Raw genomic sequence first — 20374 nt, forward strand, 5'->3', positions numbered from 1 at the left:
ATATATTGAGACTGTGTCTTGCTCTGTCTCCAGGCTAGAGTGCAGTGGCACCATCTCAGCTCATTGCAACCTCCACCTCTCAGGTTCAAGCTATTCCCCTGCCTCAGCCTCCCAAGTAGCCGGGATTACAGGCACGCACCGCCATGCCTGGCTAATTTTTGTATTTTAGTAGAGATGGGTTTTCACCATGTTGGCCAAGATGGTCTCAATCTCCTGACCTCCTGATCCATCCACCTCGACCTCCCAAAGTGCTGGGATTACAGGCGTGAGCCACTGTCCCCAGCCTCCACCATACATTTTTAAAAACAATTATTTGGACTAGATAGAACTTCTTAATTAGCAAAAGTTAAAATAGTCAGGAAGCAATGATCATAGATAGTGGAATTGAAAAAAAAAAGAGAAAATATCCAAAAGACCCAGATAAATAATTGTACAGCAAAGCAACAGAAATGTTGAGCCAAGCATTGGTTTTAAAGCTCTCAAGAACTGAAGAAATCATAGTGTCATTGAACAGCCTCATTGAAAAGATACATGAGATAGAATAAAAAATAATATTATAACTGAAAGATGTGACAAAGAAGTTGGCAGATCTCAGAAAAAAAGGAAAAGTAAAGAAAACGTTAAACATTTTCACATTATCATTATAAATTAAAATAAATCCTTAAGAAACACAGACATAAATGTGAAGACCAGGCTTGAAAAAAATCAAGAAAAATAAAATAGAAATGGAAGAAATGGAACTTAGATACAAACATAATTGGCAAGAAATTATGGATCTAGACTGAAAAACAAATTTAAAGTGCATGTAATTATAGTTTCTGAATAAGAAAACAAAACAGTAGAGAAAATACAAACATATATAATAGAAGTAAACTTTAAAACAACTGGTTCTTTAGTTTGCAAAGAAAAGATGACTTTTGTGTGTTTACTGAAAATACCAACTAGTTATCTCAATTAGATGACAATTTCCATTGGAGATATTGTCCTTACATATTTTAAGTGCCTAGAACAATGCCTGATAAAAAGAAATCACCTAGTAGATATTTGTTAAATGCATTAATAATAAATTGAATATAAACTTGAATAAATAAGTATCTACTTGGAAAAAATCAACACTGAATTGAAGTCTAATAGAGCTGTTTTAATTTAAGGAAATTTGCCAAGCAGTCCATGAAAAGTTAGGATAAACTTAGACATTTTCACAACAGCATTTATCCTAACAAGAACAACAAAATAATACCTAAACAAAGAGTTTCAACTTAGCCAAATCACAATTAAAAGGTAAAAGCAATAGAAAAATTACCCAGCCATATAAGAATATGAGGATTACAACTTATGGTGTTTCTTAAAAAAAAAAAAGTGTTAATTAAATCTATCCAAAGTAGAGATAAAGCAAAATAAGTTCAAAATTAAGGTACTGATATTAGTATCAAAGGTTTGAAAGTGAACACCAAATTACAAGCATGTAAAATTTAGCCAGGTGCGGTGGCTCATGCATGTAATCCCAGCACTTTGGGAGGCCGAGGCACGTGAATCGCTTGAGGCTAGGAGTTCAAGACCAGCCTGGCGAACATGGTGAATCCTCATCTCTACTAAAATTACAAAAACTTATTCATGTGTGGTGCTGCATGTCTGTAATCTCAGCTGCTTGGGAGACTGAGGCATGAGAACTGGTTTGAATCTGGGAGGCAAAAGTTGCAGTGAGCAGTGATCATGCCACTGCACTCCAGCCTGGATGACAGAATGAGATTCTGTCTCAAAAATAATAATAATAATAATAGTAATAAAATTTAGGACTTCTAGTAGCAGTAGACCTCACATTGAGAACTGAAACAGAATCTCAACAAAGTATGAAAAGGCGTGAAAGTTAAAAAGGTAAGGAAGAATTAAGAGGCCAGGTTTAATCACTTTTTAATGCGAAGGTAGTAGTCCACGAGTGGCATTATAGTCACAACATAGATTGTAAATACTATAAATTCAATAAGAAAAATTGGGAAAGAATATGAATAAACAATTTATTGAAAGATGGTTGGACAGAATTTTAAACATCTTAATTATAATTGAAACTGAAATTACATTTTCAACATATCAGACTGACAAAGATTAAAACACTTTAAACTGCGTTTTGGCACAAGCATGGGAAAAACAGCCACTCTCATACACTGTTGATGGAGGTAGAAATTAGGAAAAATACTTTTATAAGGAGAAATATTTGGAGCTGTCAAATATTTAAAAGGTCATATCATTGACTCAGAATTACATTTCTATGTCTGTAGACAGACAACAAGCATGCAGCTATTTATTAGAATGTTAGATAACATTAAACCCTCAAGGGTAAAAGCAAGGTTTGGGGAAAAGAATGACTAACTGCTATTTTTTATTAGATGATTAGGAATATCCTGTCTGATGCGCTGACATTTGGGCAGTAAGCCAAATAATGAGAAGTGAGCCATGCTAATACCTAGAAGGACAGCTTTCCAGGAGGAGGGAACAGTAAGGATAAAATCCTGAGGCAGCATCAAGAAGGCCATGCAGCTGGAGCATTTCAAGGTGCGTATCTGTGTATCAGTGAGAGTTCTCCAGAGAAAGAGAACCCAATACATATATACATATATATGCGTATGTGCATGTGTGTATATGTGTGTGTGTATGTATGTATGTATTAGTCCATTTTCACACTGATGAAAAAAACATACCCAGGACTGGACAATTTACAAAAGAAAGGGATTTAACTGGACTCACTGTTCCATGTGGCTGGGGAGGCCTCACAATCATGGCAGAAGGCAAGGAAGAACAAGTCACATCTTACGTGGATGGCGACAGGCAAAAAGAGAGCTTGTTCAGGAAAACTCCTCTTTTTAAAACCATCAGATCTCATGAAATCCATCCACCATCAGGAGAACAGCATGTGAAAAACAGACTTGCCCCATGATTCAATTATCTCTAACCGCGTCCCTCCCACAACACATGGGAATTATGGGAGCTACAAGATGAGATTCGGGTGGAGACACAGAGCCAAAACATATATATGTGTGTGTGTGTGTGTGTGTGTGTGTGTGTATATATGTGTGTATATATATGTATGTATGTATACATGTGCACACACACATATATATACACGTATACACACATATATACACACACACGTGTATATATATAGAGAGAGAGACAGAGAGAGAGAGAGGAGAGAAATGAGAAATGAAGACACTGAGAAAGACAAAGAGAGATATTTATTATGAAGTATAGGCCAATATGATTACGGAACCTGAGGTCCCATGATCTGCCATGTGTGAGCGGAAGACCCAGAAAAGCCGATGATGTTGTTCAAGTCCAAGTCTAATGGCCTGAGATCCAGGAGCACTGATGGAATAAGTGCCAGGCTGAGGACAAGTGAAGACTCGTGTCCCAGGCTAATCAGGCAGAGAAAGAATTCTCCCTTCCTCTACCTTTTTGTTCTGTTCAGGCCCTCAATAGATTGGATAATGCCCATTCACATTGGGAGGGCAATCTACTTTACCATTCTACTGATTCAAATGCTAATTTCTTCCAGAAACACTTTCACAGACACATCTAAAATAGTGTTTAACCAGATAGCTGGACATTATGTGGTCCAATCAAGCTGACATGAAATTAACCATCACAGTCTCATAGGCATTTGAAGCTCAATATGCCAAAAGTGAACTTGAAATTTCTTATCCTTCAATTCTACCCTTCTTTTATTGTGAATGTAAAACCCAAAACTATGTAAGTACTAGAAAACATAAGTACGTTCCTCTATAAACTAGGTGTTGGAAAAGATTTTCTAATTTGACTACAAAAATTGTTTTTTAAAGTATCTTCATGATCTTCAAGACAAATGAAAATCATAAGTAAAATCAAAAGAAAAGTGATTGAAATAAATAAAGTGCTAATATCTTTCTTACACAAATAGCTTTTGAAAAAAATTGAGAAATGAAACAGGAAAATCCTATAGTAAATGGGCCAAAAACACACATGGAAACACCAAAAAGGAATAAATTTTATTTTACAAATAATGATGTTATATGCAATTGAAAAATACTGGAAAATACCCTAATGTTCAAACATAAGAGATTATTCTAGAAATAATGGTACTTAAACACAATGGAATAATTATGTAATTGAAAAAAATTGAGGAAACACTTTATAAGTTGATATGAAATTACTTACAGAAAATATTAAGGAGAAAAACCAAAGTGCAAAATAGCATATATAGTATGCTACTTTGGTGTAAGAAAAAAAGGAGAAATAAGGAAATTAACATATCTGCTTATCTCTACAGAAGAAACTCAGGAAACCAGAATACAATGAAGTTGGTCAATTACAAGGGTGGGATGGAGAAAGAGGAAAATATTCATTCCATGGTGTCTACAGGGGATTGGTTCCAGGACCAATTTACAGGTATGCCTGTGGATACTGAAATCTGCAGATGCTGTAGTCCCTTACATAAAATGGCATAGTATTTGCATATAACATACACACATCTCATATACTTTAAATCATCTTTAGATTATTCATAATACCTAATACAATATAAATAATATGTAAATAGCTGTTGTTCTCTCGTTTTATTTATTATTATTGTAACTATTTTTATTGTTTTTTGACTTTGAATATTTTCAGTCCATGGTTGCTTGAATTGTGGATGTGAAACCCACAAACAGGAAGACATCTGTAAAGTAAGAGGAAGTGACACTTTTCTAAATCTACTCTTTTTTTCTCATTTGAATGTTGAGAAATGTTAATATTGAATGTATTTTAAAAATGTTAAATCAATAAGAATTGGGAGAAGGATAAAAATAAAGGAATATATGAGAAAACCCAACTATGTCAAATGAATAATATTCTCACAAAAAATAATAATTCTATTATTATAATATATGAGCACAGTATTCAATAAGTTTTAGGCAGAGTGAAAGGTACTAAAAACAAATGCTGAACTTTTTTCTCTAGGTTGTTTTTGTCATGGTATAGATGAAGCAATTCAGAATCTATCTTAGATACATAATAGGAATACGAGCATATGAATAAAGAAATCGATGTTGTTAGGAGATGTAAAGTTCTCACTGTAGAAAAAGGAAGACACATGAAATCAGGGGAAACAAGGGAAAATCCATGACAATAAATGTAATTGAAAGTATTATTTAAAAAATATACGTACGTGTAACTGCAGGTAGAGTTGCAAATATATGTATGTGTTTATGCATACATTTATTTATGTGGCTATATTTGGTTATATGCATTACATGCATATAGCTCCTACCTGCCTCCACTGAGAGAAATTACAACCAAAGAAACAGCAATGACAATGAACACACCTAGTGCCCAGAATTTGGTTTTTAATACCATTCCTTACTAAAAGAAACTAGAACATCTTAGAAAAATTAGATTCCAAGGCTGCATTCAGATAAAAGCAAGATGAGCTGGGAACACCTTGTTAAGTCAGAAATTAAAGAACTGCCTAGAAAAAGTGACAAGGGAGGATAACAAGAATACAGGAGACCAAAGAATCTTCAACTGGCCAAGCCCAAGATAATTTGGGCAGTAAAATAATGAGACTATAATTAGTTATAAATATTTGAAGAAATAGAAATTTCTATACTTATGTTAATATTAAATAGATTAAATACTGAAATAAATTGGGAAGAAATGTTGACTGGAAAATTTGGAGGAAGAGCTGGAGTCTGAAAACCATTTCAAAACCATCATAGTTTTAATTGGTTCCTCCAAGAAACATTAATGGATGCTAAATCTGGGTAGAGGCGGTTTGATTAGGAGTGAGATATGTTTATGATCTTAAAGTGTCTTCCAACAGATTGCTTATTAATTGCAGAAAACAATAGTAACTATAAATGGAAGATATTTGATAATATCTTGAGCTAAGTAATCAAAATTATTGGCACCCAAGTAGCCTCCAGACTTGATACCTTGAGAAGGACACACCATAATTTTTGTAGTTTTCCAGGTAGAAATGTTTTTAGTAAAACTTAGACTTATGTAGTCTAATTATGAAGCAATATGAAACTAAAAATGAAGAGTGTTCTATTATAAAAATAAAAAAAGGGGGTGACTGTGTTCTTAAAATGCGTCCATGTCATAAAAGACAAAGTCTGAGTAACTATCAATTTTAAAGAAGCCTGGAAACTAACTGCAACACATGACTCTGTACTGGAACTGGAGCTGGAAAAATAAATATTTCAAAAATGACATTATTTGTCAATTTTCAAAATTGGAATATGAACATCATGTTGGATGAAAGTGTTGCATCAATATGATATGCACTGATGTGAATAACTCTTTTGTGGCTATGTAAGACAATATCTTTATTCTTTGGAAATACATTGAAGTACTGGGTTGAGAAAAGGGAGAAATATTTTTACAGGAGGTTCTCCTCACACTCTCAATGATAGTTAATTTTCTGTGTCACCTTGACTAGGCTCTGGCACTCAGTTGTTTTCGTCAAACACCAGACTAGATGCTGTTGTGAAGGTTTTTAACTAAATGTGATTAATATTTCAATTAATAGTCTCTGAATAAAGCAGATTACCATTCATTATGCAGATAGGCTTCATCCAATCAGTTGCTGGCCTTCAGAGAAAATACTGAGATCTTTTCTTCAGCCTCCAAAGTGCCCTCGGACTAAGGATGCAACAACATTGACTTCTTCCAAGAAGTGAGATACAAGAGGTGACCAGATTGCACATTGCCTTAATAATGTAAATTCTGACTATTGCTTTTAAGAAAAGAAAACAAAAACAAACAATACAAATATCTTGAGAGAAGAGGGAAGGTGAAGTTAGAGGAAGTATAGTAGAGAGATATCTTCTTCACTACCCTAAGAAAAAGAAAATAGATATTTTAAAAAAATGGTTAAGAAGAAATAGTATATTTTATTTAGATAAATGGATGCTAGTATCAGAAGAAACAGTTAAAAGGCTTTGAAAGTGTTTGCCTCTGGGTAATAATAGGTAAATAGGGAGGAATAGACAAAAGGATAGTTTTTAATATCAATACTCTTATTACTGTTATACATATATTAATTCTTGAATTTAAAACTTGGTTATATATAATATTTTCTTTTTCTTTATCTTAAAGTTTGGTTTTGTTTTTAATTGTCATATAATTATGCATACTTATGGTGTACAGAGCAGAGTTATATTTCAATAAATCAACACATTGTGTAATGATCAAATCAGGATAATTAGCATATGCATCACCTCAAACACTTTTCATTTGTTTGTGAAAACATTCAAAATCATTATTTCTGGCTATTTTGAAATATACAATATAATATTGCTAACTCTAATAATCCTACTGTTTAATAGAACACCAGAATTTATTCCTCTTATTTTGTTTTCCCAGTAACAAGCTTCTTCCTATCCTCTATTTCTTCCTACTCTCCCCAGCCACTGGTAAACACTATTCTACTTTCTACCTCTTTAAGAGTAACTTTTAAAAAATTCAATATATGAATGAGATTAGGTGTTATTTGTCTTATTGTGCTTGGTTTATTTTACTTAACATAATGTCCTCTAGGTTCATCCATGTTGTCCAAAATGACAGGATTTTATTATTTTTATGGCTGAATTCCATTGTATATATATTAATTTTTTAAAAGTAAGAATAATATGCATTTTATAGATATGAAACCAGAAAATTATAATTAATGAAGGAAAGTAATAACTTCAAGATGATTTACATTTTATAAGGCATTTTTATTCTTGGAATTATTAGTATAAATGTAAGCACAACTCTGACTGAAAGACAATGAAAGATTTCAGTATTGTAAAGCAAGCATCAGAAAAAAAACCACTTTTCTTTCTTTTTGCATAGAATTTATCATCTAACAGAATTTAGGACAAGCTATACTGGCATTTAGGAAGTGAATATTTACTCCTTCTTTATGTATTTTTGGACAGAAATGTGAGGATATAGGCAGAATATTTAAAAGACTGTCATCTGAACGAAAGTAAAGGACTGGAGTACATATGGTACAGAGTGTTGGTTTACTTCAATACCCTTTCTTTCCTTCTTTTTTATTAATAAGAAACCAAATTTTGTCTGTTTTCCAGAGGAGAGAGTATGACACTACATACTTCAGCCTTCCCTGAAGCTAGATGTAGTGAAGTAATTAAATATTGGTCAGTGAAATGTATGTAAAAGTGTTTCTGAAACGTCTGTGAGATCTCTGATCTTTGCCCTTTTTTTATTCTGCTGTCTGGAATGTGATGGGAAATGTGATGGTTGGAGATCAAGCATCCATTCTGGATCAGGAAGATGAGGGCCTTGTCAGGGATAAAAGCAGAAAACTGCAAGTGTACCTCATGGGGCCATTGTACCAGTCATAGACTTCTTTTATGTAAGGGAAGAATATAATTCCATTTTGCTGAAGTTGAGTTTTTATGTCTCACCCGATGGCATATGAAATAAATACTCTTTCTCCTAAGATTTAGAGTACTTAAAATTTTAATGTATAATTAAAAGAAATAGAAATAGTATAGTATTATAGTAATGGGTACATAAGACAAAGTGTATTTTGCATTTCTTCCTAAACAAATGGCAACTAACCTTCTAGTAAAATACACTATAAACAAGTTAGTCTTGGAAATGTTATTAGTGTAACTTAAGGAGCAATACAATTATTGCAAATTATCAATAACTAGAATAATAAAAAACAGATTGATCGGAATGTGAATTATATTTGTTAGAAACATTACTGCTTAAGGCTATAATCACCCATAGAAGTAGGAAAATAAAGCTGACTTTATACTGGAATATATTAAAGTAAAGTCCAGAAGAATCAGTTAACAGGTTCATTGAGATTATCACTGCTGTTAACTTCTGTTGGCATAGTAAACCAAGTAATAAATTTTTCCTATTGGACTAATAGGAAACACAGATGAAATTTGTAGTTTATTTAAATCCCATCTTAAAATAAGTGCTGTTTTAGTTTCTTAAAAACTCAGTCCTTCTTTGTTAATGTTGCTTATGCACTGTAATTCCAGACTGAGCTACTCCGAGAAGGTGTATAATGGTTTTATAAAGAACCATAACAGGAGATCTTATTTATTTGTGCCTATGAATTTTAAAAAGTAAGTTTCATTGAGATATAATTTACATACTATAAAATTCATCCTTACATAGTATACAATTCAGTGTCTTTTAGTATACTCACAAAGTTGTTCAATCATCACCACTATCTAATTTTGGAACATTTTTATTACCTCACAAAGAAACCTCACATCCATTAACAATCACAACCCTTCACCCTGACACAAGAGGTATGATCCAGACAGAGAGAAAATAGTTTATTTTTTGTCACAGTTCCTGGCAAACAATAAACTGTTTTCTGTCTGTATGGATTTTTTAATGGTCTTTTTGGTCTGAGCTCTTTCAGTTAGCATAATTTTTCAAGATACATTCATGTTGTGGTATCAGTACCTTATTAGTTTTTGTGTCTGGATAATACTTCATTATATGGATACATCATGTTTTCTGTATACATTAATCAGTTGAAAATCATTTGAGATTTTGTCATCTTTTGGCTATTATTAATATGGCTACCATAAACATTCATGCACAAGCTTTTATATAGATACATGTTTTCAATTCTCTTTGATACATACCTAAAAGTAGAATTTGTGAGTTATATGTTAATTCAATATTTAATATTTTGAGCCAACTCCTTTTTGTAGCAGCTCCACCATTTAAAATTCCCACTAGCAATGTGTAAGTGCTCCAGCTTCTCTACTTTCTTGCTACTTACAAATTATCAATATTTTTGGTTATAGTCATCTTATGGGTGTTAGGTGAAATCTCATTGTGGGTATGACTTGCATTTCCATTACAGCTAATGATGTTGACCATTTCTTATGTGTTTATCAGACATGCGTGTATCATATTTGAAGAAATATCTATTCAATCTTTTGCCCATTTTTAAGTAGATTTATATTTGTGTTTTATTATTGAGTTGTAAGTGTTCTTTATTTCATATTTAAGTCCTTTTTCAGATGCTTTGCAAATATGCTCTCCCATTCTCCGGGTTGTCTTTTTATTTTCTTTATGGTGTCTTTTGAAGTATAATATTTTTAGTTATGATAATTTCACACTATTTTTTTAAAAAATTGGTTGTTTGTGCTTTTGGTGTCATGTCAAAGAAACCACTACCAATAAAAAGTCATGAAGAGAATGATGGCTTCCAGCTTCATCTATGTCCCTGCAAATGACATGAACTCATTCTTTTGTATGGCTGCAGAGTATTCCATGGTGTATATGTGCCATATTTTCTTTATCCAGCCTATCATTGATGGGCATTTGGATTGGGTCCACGTCTTTGCTATTGTAAATGTGCTGCAAGAAACACACATGTGCATTTGTCTTTATATTAGAATAATTTATAATCTTTTGGATATATACCCAGTAATGGTATTTCTGGTTCCAGATCCTTGAGAAATCACCACACTGTCTTCCACAATATTTGAACTATTTTACACTCCCACCAACAGTGTGAAAGTGTTCCTATTTCTCCACAGCCTCACTAGCATTTGTTGTTTCCTGACTTTTTAATAATTGCCATTCTAACTGGTGTGAGATGGTATCACATAAACAGAAAACCAAACACCACATGATCTTGTGTCCAGAGTTGCTTCCCTCCAGTGGGTTCTTGGTCTCGCTGGCTTCAAGAATGAAGCTGCAGACCCTCATGGTGAGTGTTGCAGTTCTTAAAGACAGTGTGTCCAGAGTTTTTTCTTTCAGATGTTTAGATGTGTCTGCAGTTTCTTCCTCCCAGTAGGTCTGTGGTCTCTCTGACTTCAGTAGTGAAGCCACAGACCTTCGCAGTGAGTGTTACAGCTCTTAAAGGTGGCGTGTCTGGAGTTGTTTGCTCCTCCCCATTGGCTTGTGGTCTCACTGACTTCAGGAACGAAACCGCAGACACTCGGTGAGTGTTACAGCTCATAAATATAGTGTGGACCCAAAGAGTGAGCAGCAGCAAGATTTATTGTGAAGAGTGAAAGAACAAAGCTTCCACAGCATGAAAGGGGACCCAAGAGGGTTGCGGATGCTGGCTTGGGTGGCCAGCTTTTATTTCCTTATTTGACCTCACCCACATCCTGATGATTGGTCCATTTTACAGAGTTCTGATTGGTGCATTTGCAATCCTTTAGCTAGACACAGAGCACTTATTGGTGCGTTTTTACAGAGTGCTGATTGGTGCACTTACAGTCTTCTAGCTAGACACAGAGAACTGATTGGTACATTTTTATAGATTGCTGATTGGTGCATTTACAGTCCTTTAGCTAGATAGAAAAGTTCTTCAAGTACCCATCTGACCCAGAAGTCCAACTGGCTTCACCTCTCATTCCCCCCCTCTAAACAGGACACCCCAACTGCTATTGGGAATTGGGTGATGACCACTCTAGCTACTTCCTGCTGAATAGGGGTGAAGAAGGGGCCCTGCAGTTGTAGTGTCCTCCAGTGGGGAACTAACTCTTTAGGCCAGTGAAAGGGCCAGTGGATCAGTCCAGGGGTCTGGGTAGAAGTTGTTAGTTGGGCTCATTTGCGGTTCCATTTGTAAGACCATCTGTAGCTTGATGACCTCAATCCTAGAGGAAACAAATTTGACAAGGAGGTTAAAAATACAAGGCCCAAAGGTGAGTAATACTAAGATGGCTGTCACGGGACCAAGAAATGGGAGAAGCCATGTTGCCCAACTCCAGAGGTTGGTATAAGCATTTGAAAGGCGTCGTCTGATTTCAGAAGTCTTTTCCTGTAAACACTGGATGGCATCTCGTACTATCTCTGATTGGTTAGTGTAAAAACAACACTCTTCCCCTAAGAAGGTACAGAGTCCTCCTTTCTCAGCAGTGAGGAGGTCTAGGCTTTGGCAGTTTTGGAGAGTCACTGTTGCCAAAGAGTCTGTTTGGGATTGTAGAGTAAGGATAGATTTCGTTACTTCCTGCAAACCGTCTGAGAGGCAGATATAGGTGGAAGTTCAACATAAGAAGAATATGTCTTGGCTGGGTAGAGGGAAATTTACCCTGGCTTTTAAAAGAATAGGGTACACTGTTTTTTCTTTACTACTTCTATCTCTTTCTCTCCCTTTGGCTCTTTCTTTGTCTCTTCCTCTCTTTCCTTCTCTCTTTGACTTTCTGTCTCTGTCTCTTCCTCTCTCTCTCTCTCTCTCTCTCTCTTTCTGCCTCTTTCTCTCTTTCCTTTCTGCTAGTCTTTCCCTACCTCTGCTAGCTGCTTATGCTGCTGTTCTCCTCTCTCCTTCCCCTTTTTGATGGCTTCAGCAGTGTAAGACTGCCATCTCCTTGGGTTTTTGCACTGCATGCAGTAACTCCATGATTTCCTTGTGGTATTTAATGGGGGTTTCCCCAGAGGTTAGGAACTCCCTTTCTTTCCATATTGCAGCATGGACATGTAGGATTAGATAAGCATACTTACTATCTGTAGCAAAGTCTCTCAATTACAACTCAGGAGGTGGGAGAAACACCTGGTTACAGGTTGTCCCAGGATTCCTCAGATGATAATGGACCTTGAGGGCAGCCGAAGACAGGAGATAAACACTGAGAAAGCCATGCCAGTGTCCAGAAGGAAGTCAATTTCCTGGCCTTCAATGGTTAAATGCACCCGGGGCTCAATGAGCGTGATGACACAAGTTGGCACTTGCCTTGGGCAAGTTCTTGTTGGATTATCTGGTTGGGGGCTTCTGGCCCAGAGAACCTTTGTCCTCTGGGGCAGTGCACCTTCCAGTGATTGCCTTGGCATAGTGGACATGGGTGAGAGGGTAGTTTTATTGGAAAATCTTTTTTAAAGTGTCCTTGCACATCACACTGATAACAAGCCTTACCAGGTGATTGGCCTGCTCCATTTTCTGTCCTCACTGAATGACCAAGGTTTGTTTTTCTAAGGGCCATGACTAAGGCTGTGGCCTTTCTCTGATCTTGCTTTTTCTTTTTGGCCTGTTCCCCTTGGTCCCTATTATAGAACACTGAGGTTGCCAGATTTAATAATGCCTCCAGAATTTGTTCAGGACCCAGGGCTCCTTTTGGAGCTTTCTCCTGATATCTGTGACTGATTGGGTAATAAACTCATCTCTTAGAATCAATTGACCCTTGAGGGAATTGGGTGACAGGAGAGTATATTTTCTTAAGGCTTCCCATAGCCACTCAAGGAAGGCAGAAGGATTTTCTTCCTTTCCCTGAGTTATGGTGGACATCATTGAATAATTCATCAGCTTTTTCCTAAGTATCCTTAGTCCTTCTAGAACACAGGTCAACAGACATTTGCGATTCCAGTCCCTATGATCTGAGTTGAGGTCCCAGTGGGGATCCACACTGGGGATGGCTTGCTGACTGGTAGGGAATTTGCTCCTTTCTTCAGCTGTCATTCTATCATTTACTTGACTAAGATACCAGGTATCTCCAAACTCAGGCTGCAGCTAAAGCCGCATTCTTTTCATTTAAGGCCAGGGTTTAATCTAGCAACAGCATGACATCTCTCCAAGTGAGATCCAAGGTTTGCCCTAGACCCTGTAGGACATATATGTACCTATCAGGATCATCTGAAAACTTCCCCAGGTCCACCTTAATCTGCTTTAAATCAGAGAGGGAGAAGGAGTCATGTACCCGGGTTGGGTCAAATTCCTCTCTCCCTACAGCTTGAAGGGGACATAACCCATAGCCCGGGGGGTTTGTGGTACTTTGGAGATTTCTTTGCTTATTTCCTTCTAGGTAGGGGAGATTAGAGGAGGATTATCATTAATAGAAGGGGGAGATATAGGGAGGCTAGGATATGGGGGTAAGCTGAGAGGTCCTCCTGTGGGATGTAAATTGCAAGCTTTGCATAGTTCTGTATTCTCCTTCAATGAAAAGAAAGCTTGGACATAGGTATTTCACTCCATTTGTGTTCCGTCTTACAGAAAAGGTCAAGCTGCAGGATAGTATTGTAATTTATACTTCCCTCAGGTGGCCATTTTTCCCCATCAGAGAGAGAATATTGGGACCAAGCCATGGTGCAGAAAAAATTGAGCTTCCTTTTTTTCAGGGTTTGCAGGTCAAATTGGTCCCAATGGCTTAGGATGCATTTCAAGGGTGAGCCTGTTGATGCCTGAGTGTTTCCCATCTGAAAGACAAAACCACCTGCAGTTTTGTTTTTTGTTTGTCTCCTGCCAAAGAACCTGCGACGGTCTGTGGACCTTGATGATCAGAATAGTTGAGCTCACCGACGCAGCAGCAGAAACACTAATTTTCCTCCTAGACCACAAGGAGGACCGAGGAAGGTCAGATTTAGTGGCCCTTACCAAAGCATCCTCGAGAACCTGCACCCTTGCCTGTCCTCCTAGACCACAAAGAGGACCGAGAAAAATTGGATTTAGTGGCCCTCACTGACACATTCTTGAAAACCTGTTAGAGTCCTAAGCGTTCTCCTGTTAGTAATGGGACCTTACCACTGTCTTATAAAGATGTTATGCCCCCAAAATGAAGTGGAGGGCCATACCTTGAGGGAGGGAAAGGATCTCCAGGGTTAGAAGAGTAACACATTTTGTCCTCACTTGAATAGGAAGGATATCATTTCTGAAGCTCCCCATATCCTAGCTTCAGGAATAGCTTTTGTTAGGCCTGCTATTCTGAGGAGGGATCCTAAAATTCCAGATAAGATAGTTCCTCCCCCCCACCCCCAGATGGAGCTTTGGACAAAGATTATGTCTTTCTGATTGGTAAGTCCATGTGCCTAAAGAAGGGAATAGAGTCCTGGAGTTTATACTAGAAATCATTCTTATAGGAGAAACTAGAAAAGCACCAGAGAAAGGGAGAGGTTTTTAGAAGCAGGACTAGCTTTGGAGAAGAGAGGTGAGAGGAAGGTTGTCTGACAGGCATTAGGACCCAGGAGGTGAGGGTCAGGATAGATACGGTAGACAGGCCAGTCTCACTTGGGCGTAACTTTGAGAGTTCCGCTCATGGCCTCAGGGTCAACCAGCTTGTTGTCAGGACCCCGGAGCTAAATGGCTTTCCTCTCTGTTGACCCTCAGCTCAGCCCAAAATTATAGGAAAAGCAGAAGCTGGTTCCAGGCAAATGAATGCTCCCAAAACCGAAGAGTCAGAGGTTGTTAGAGCACGTTTTACCAGAAAGCCTGACACCCATGTCTTTAGTCCAGTGGCTGTACTATTCACTTTTAATTGGCCGACAGGTGCCTGATATTAAGCCCTTGAATTCTAAGGAAAAATAGGACAGAATAGCAAGCAAAAGGGGTCCAATGGTACTCACTGCTTGGTGATAGTCCCATCATGGTCGCCAAAATGTGTCCAGAATTTATTCCTTCTTGTGGACTTTTGGTCTTGCTGACTTCAAGAATGAAGCCACAGACCCTCATGGTGAGTGTTACAGTTCCTAAAGATGGTATTTCCAGAGTTTGTTCCTTCAGATGTTCGGATGTGTCTGGAGTTTCTTCCTTCCAGTGGGTTCATGTTCTTGCTGACTTCAGGAGTGAAGCTGCAGACCTTCCTGGTGAATGTTACAGCTCATAAAGGTAGTGCTGACCCAAAGAGTGAGCAGCAGCAAGATTTATTGTGAAAAGTGAAAGAACGAAGCTTCCACAGTGTGGAAGGGGACCCAAGAGGGTTGTCACTACTGGCTTGGGTGGCCAGATTTTATTCCCTTATTTGGCCCCACCCACGTCCTGCTGATTGGTCCATTTTACAGAGTGCTGATTGGTACATTTATAATCCTTTAGCTAGACACAGAGTGCTGTTTGGTGCATTTTTACAGAGTGTTGATTGGTGCATTTACAATCCTCTAGCTAGACACAGAGCGCTGATTGGTACATTTTTACAGAGTGCTGATTGGTGCATTTACAATCCTTTAGCTAGACAGAAAAGTTCTCCTAATCCCCACCTGACCCAGAAGTCCAGCTGGCTTCACCTCTCAGTCTCAGTCATAAGTGGGAGTTGAACAATGAGAACAGATGGACACAGGAAGGTGAACAGCACATACTGGGGCCTCACAGGGAGCTGGGGGCAAGGAGAGGGAGAGCATTAGGACAAATACCTAATGCATGTGGGACTTAAAATCTAGATGTTGGGTTGATAGGTGCAGCAAACCACCATGGAACATGTATACCTGTGTAACAAACCTGCACGTTCTGCACATGTATCCCAGAATTTAAAGTGAAAAAAAAAAGCCACGAAGATTTACACCTATGATTTCTTCTAAGAGGAACATTTTCAGCTCTTACCCTTAGGCTTATCATCAATTTTGAGTTAATTTCCCTACATGGTGTGAGGCTGGGGCACAACATCATTCTTTTGTATGTAATATTAAGTTATTACAGAACCATTCCTTGAAAAAACTATTCTTTCCCCAGTATATTGTCTTGACATCTGCTATGATTTGAATGCCTATGTTCCCTGCAAAATTCATCTGAAACTTAATCTGCAACGCAAAAGTGTTAAGAGTCTTTAGGAGAGAATTAGGACATGATGGCTCTTTGCCCCCATGGATGGGATTAACAACTTTTAAAGACACTTTTTTATTCTTCTGATTTTCACCATGTGAGGACACAGCATTCATCTTTTTTGCCATGTGAGAAGTCAGCCTCAACACTCTATCTTATCAGCTTTTACTTACTAAATGCTGGCACCTTAATCTAGGACTTTCCAGCCTCCAGAACTTAACAAATAAATTTCCATTGTTTATAAATTACTAAGTCTTGGGAATTATGTTATAGAAGCACAAACCACATATCTATGTTGAAAAACAATTGAAAAGCAATAACTGTGATGGTTTATTCCTTGATTCCTAATTCTATTCCTTTGATCTTGCCATAACACACTGTCTTGATGACTATAGCACTGTAAAAAAGTGTTGACATCTGGAAGCATAAGTTCTTTAATTTTGTTTTGCTTTGTTTTTCTACAGTGTTTGGCTATTCTAGGTCTTCTGAATTTCCAAATGAATTTTAAGATCAGTTTGCCAATGTCTACAAAAAAAGTCAGCAGATTTTTTTATAGGAATTGCTATAAATGTCCAAGTCAATTTGGAGAATATTGCCATCTTAATATTAAGTCCAATGCAGCTCTCTCCATCATGTTGTATTTCAGTGTGCAAGTTTGTACTACTTTTGTTAAGCTTGTGGCAATCTTATTCTTCAATGCTATAGTAAATAGAATTGCTTTAAAATTACATTTTAGACTTTTCATGCCGGTACATAAAAATACAACTGAATTTCATATTTTGAACTTATGTCCTGAAAACTTGATGAGTTCATTTACAAATCTAATAGTTTTTCATAGATTACTTATGATTTTTTATATTCAATTTTATGTTATCTGCAAATAGGTAGTTTTATTTGATCCTTTTGAATCTGTATGTATCTTATTGATTTTCCTTGATTAATTTTTCTGGTTATAGCCTCCAATATAATGGTTGAATAGACACAAAGTTGAATAGAATGAAAGTAAACATTGTTGTCTTGTTTTCCCTCTTAGGGGCAAATATTCCCTCTTTTATTATTAAGTATTATGCTTGCTGTGGGTTTTTTTTTGTAGATGTTCTTCCTCAAGCTGAGAAAGTTCCATTCTATCTCTTAGTGTTGAGTAATATTTTCATTAACATATTTTGTATTTCTGTCTGATATTCTTTTTTTGTATTAGGTTGTTGGAAAAGTAAAGGTGAAAATCACAGTTATATTTGGTATCAGAATAATATTGGATTCAGAATGAACTGAAGAGTATTCCTTTGTCTTCTGCTTTGGAAGTGTTTGTGAAGAACTCATGTTAAGTTTTCTTTAAACATTTGGTAGAATTCACCAGTGAAACTATCTGAGGCTGTGCTTTTTTTTTTGGACATGGTTGGGGAAGCAAAGTGCATTTATAGTTACTAATTCCATCTCTTTGCCTGTTATTAATTTGTTAGGCTTGCCTTTTTCTTCTTGCATCTTTTTTTGTAGTTTATTTTTATTAAAAAATCATCAGTTTCATCTAGTTTTTCTAACTGGTTATTTAAGAGTATATTGCTTAATTTCCACGTAATAGTGCATTTCACATATTTCTTTCTGATATTGTAAATATTGATATGTAAGAGCATTAAGTATATAATTTGTTCTTCCTTCTTTTTAATTTCACTGTTTTCTTTTTCTGTCTTCCTATATACTACTTGAGTATCTTTTAGAATTTCATTTTGATTTGTCTGTAGTGATATTAAATAGAAATATTATTTAGGAGAATTTTAGTTATTACTTTTTAAATCATTTTTAGCCCTGTCTCCTTTCCCCTTTCCTTTCAGAACCCCAATGACATGAATTGAACATCTTTTGTTGTAATCCTACTTGTCTCAATATTTTTTCAGTCTATGTTAGCCTTGTTGTTTGTTTTAAAATAATAATTTCTACTGTTCTTTCTCTAGTTTACTGATATTTCTATTTGTTCTACATTTTGCCAGTGAGTTCATCCACTTAGATGTTTTAAATTATAATTATTGAATTTTTATGTTCTAACATATTTATTTATTCTTCTTTATATTTTATCTTTCTTTAATGAGATTTTCTATTTTTTTCCTGAGGCTTTCTAATTTTTCATTTGTTTCAAGAATATTTGCAATTGCTGTTGAAGCATTTTTATCATGGCTGTTTTAAAATTTTTGCCAGGTAATTCTAATATCTCTGTATTGTTGGTGTTGACAGCTATTGATTGATCATTTTCAATCAGTGGAGACCTTTAGGGTTCTTGATCACAAGTGACTTTTAAGTTTAAATCTGAACATTTTAATAATATGTTAGAGATTCTGAATCTTACCTAAATCTTTCATTTTCAGCTGCTTTTCTGTGACACCAATAGAGCTGGGGAAGGGGATGTACTCTTCCATCACTTCCAGGAGGAGGCAGAAGAGTAGATTCTCAACTGAGCCTCCATTGATACACCAAGAGATTGTCATTATTACTGCTAAGTAGGCTATCTCATAAGATCACCACTGACACTGACATAGGAGTCATTATCACTGGGGAATGGTAAAAGTCATGAATCCCTACTAGGCTTCTTCTGACGCCACTCCTTTGATGAGTGGAAAGGGTAGTTTGTTATGTTGAGTGAATGTGGAAGTTTAATCTCTACACAGTTTTTCTGTTGACACCTCTGGTGATGAGGTCTTACTGCTGACTATTGGGGATGAAAGTCCCAACTCCTTCCTTGGTTTTCTTTGATACCATTCCAGCAGAAATGCACCATTCCAGGGCACTTCATTGTAGCTTCATAGGAATAGAAGTCTAGGGTCCACATTCATCTTTTCCTAATGTAAAATGGGAGTGTTACCAAGTTTAATTCTGTAGTGCTTGGCTGCAGTAGAGCAATGGTTGTTATACATTGCCTGTTTTGCTAGGGTATTCTTTTCTATGGCTAGAAAAAGCTGACTTCTGCTGCTGTTGTTGTTTTTAATCTCCACTCATTGGCTGGCTTTCTAAGCTCCAAATATAAGATCTATAAGGCAAAAAGAAAACCTAGGGAAGTCACCACCACACTGTTCTTTGGACCCCAAGGTAGCTGTTTTCTTTTTGTCTTCACTTTTCAGAATTTTCTTTTGTTTGTTTTACATATACTGTTGAGATTTCTTTGTTGTACTTAAAGAGAGGAATAGGAACAAGTTTGTCTACTCTATCTGCCTAGAAACATAAGTCTTGTTTCTCTGACTGTATTTGTTATGACTTATTATCACAATAGTTTACCTGGAGATTACAATTAATATTTTAACTAAAAACAATTTAATTCGATTAATATAAACTTTATTTCAATTGTATACAAAAATATTCTTTCTGTATAGCTCCGTATGCCGGTCCTCCATTGTGTTATTATCGTACACATTTGAGTTAGTATCTACTGCCTTTTCATTTCAGTCTGAAGAATTTCCTATGTTTTTTCCTAGGGTAGATCTATAAGCTATGAATGCTCTTAGTTTTTGTTTATCTAGGAATGTCTTAATATCTCCTTCATTCTTGAAAGGTAGTGTAGCTTGCAGACTTTTTCTTTTCATATTTTGGATATGTTGTCCCACTGTCTTCTAGTCTCCATGGTTTCTGTAGAGAAGTCAGGTAGTAATCTTCCTGAAGATCCCTTGTATATGACGACTAGATTTTCTCTTGATATTTTCAAAATTCTTTTGGATTTGGCTTTCAGCAGCTTTACTATAATGTGTCCATGTGTATATCTTTATAACACTACTGAAGTTTTTTGAGGATGCATAGGTTAATACTTTTTCTCAAAAAGTTTTGGGTCATTATTTGTTCAAATACTGTTTCTGCTCTCTCTTCTTTCCTTCTGAGAGTCCTGATACACAATTTTTAGTACAATTTGATATGCATTTTTAG

At 36.2% G+C, this 20374-nt stretch overlaps 1 long non-coding RNA gene across 1 annotated transcript; it reads left to right on the forward strand.

Moving 5' to 3' along the window:
• The first annotated feature begins 2226 nt into the window (after positions 1-2226).
• LOC139356550 (uncharacterized) lies at positions 2227-6705 on the forward strand. Its single transcript, XR_011608553.1, has 4 exons — positions 2227-2550; positions 4301-4419; positions 4642-4697; positions 6580-6705. It is a non-coding gene; the product is annotated as an uncharacterized lncRNA (long non-coding RNA).
• The last annotated feature ends 13669 nt before the right edge of the window (positions 6706-20374 follow it).

The sequence above is a fragment of the Macaca nemestrina genome, chromosome 10 (genome assembly GCF_043159975.1).
Source record: "Macaca nemestrina isolate mMacNem1 chromosome 10, mMacNem.hap1, whole genome shotgun sequence".
Lineage (NCBI taxonomy): Eukaryota > Metazoa > Chordata > Mammalia > Primates > Cercopithecidae > Macaca > Macaca nemestrina.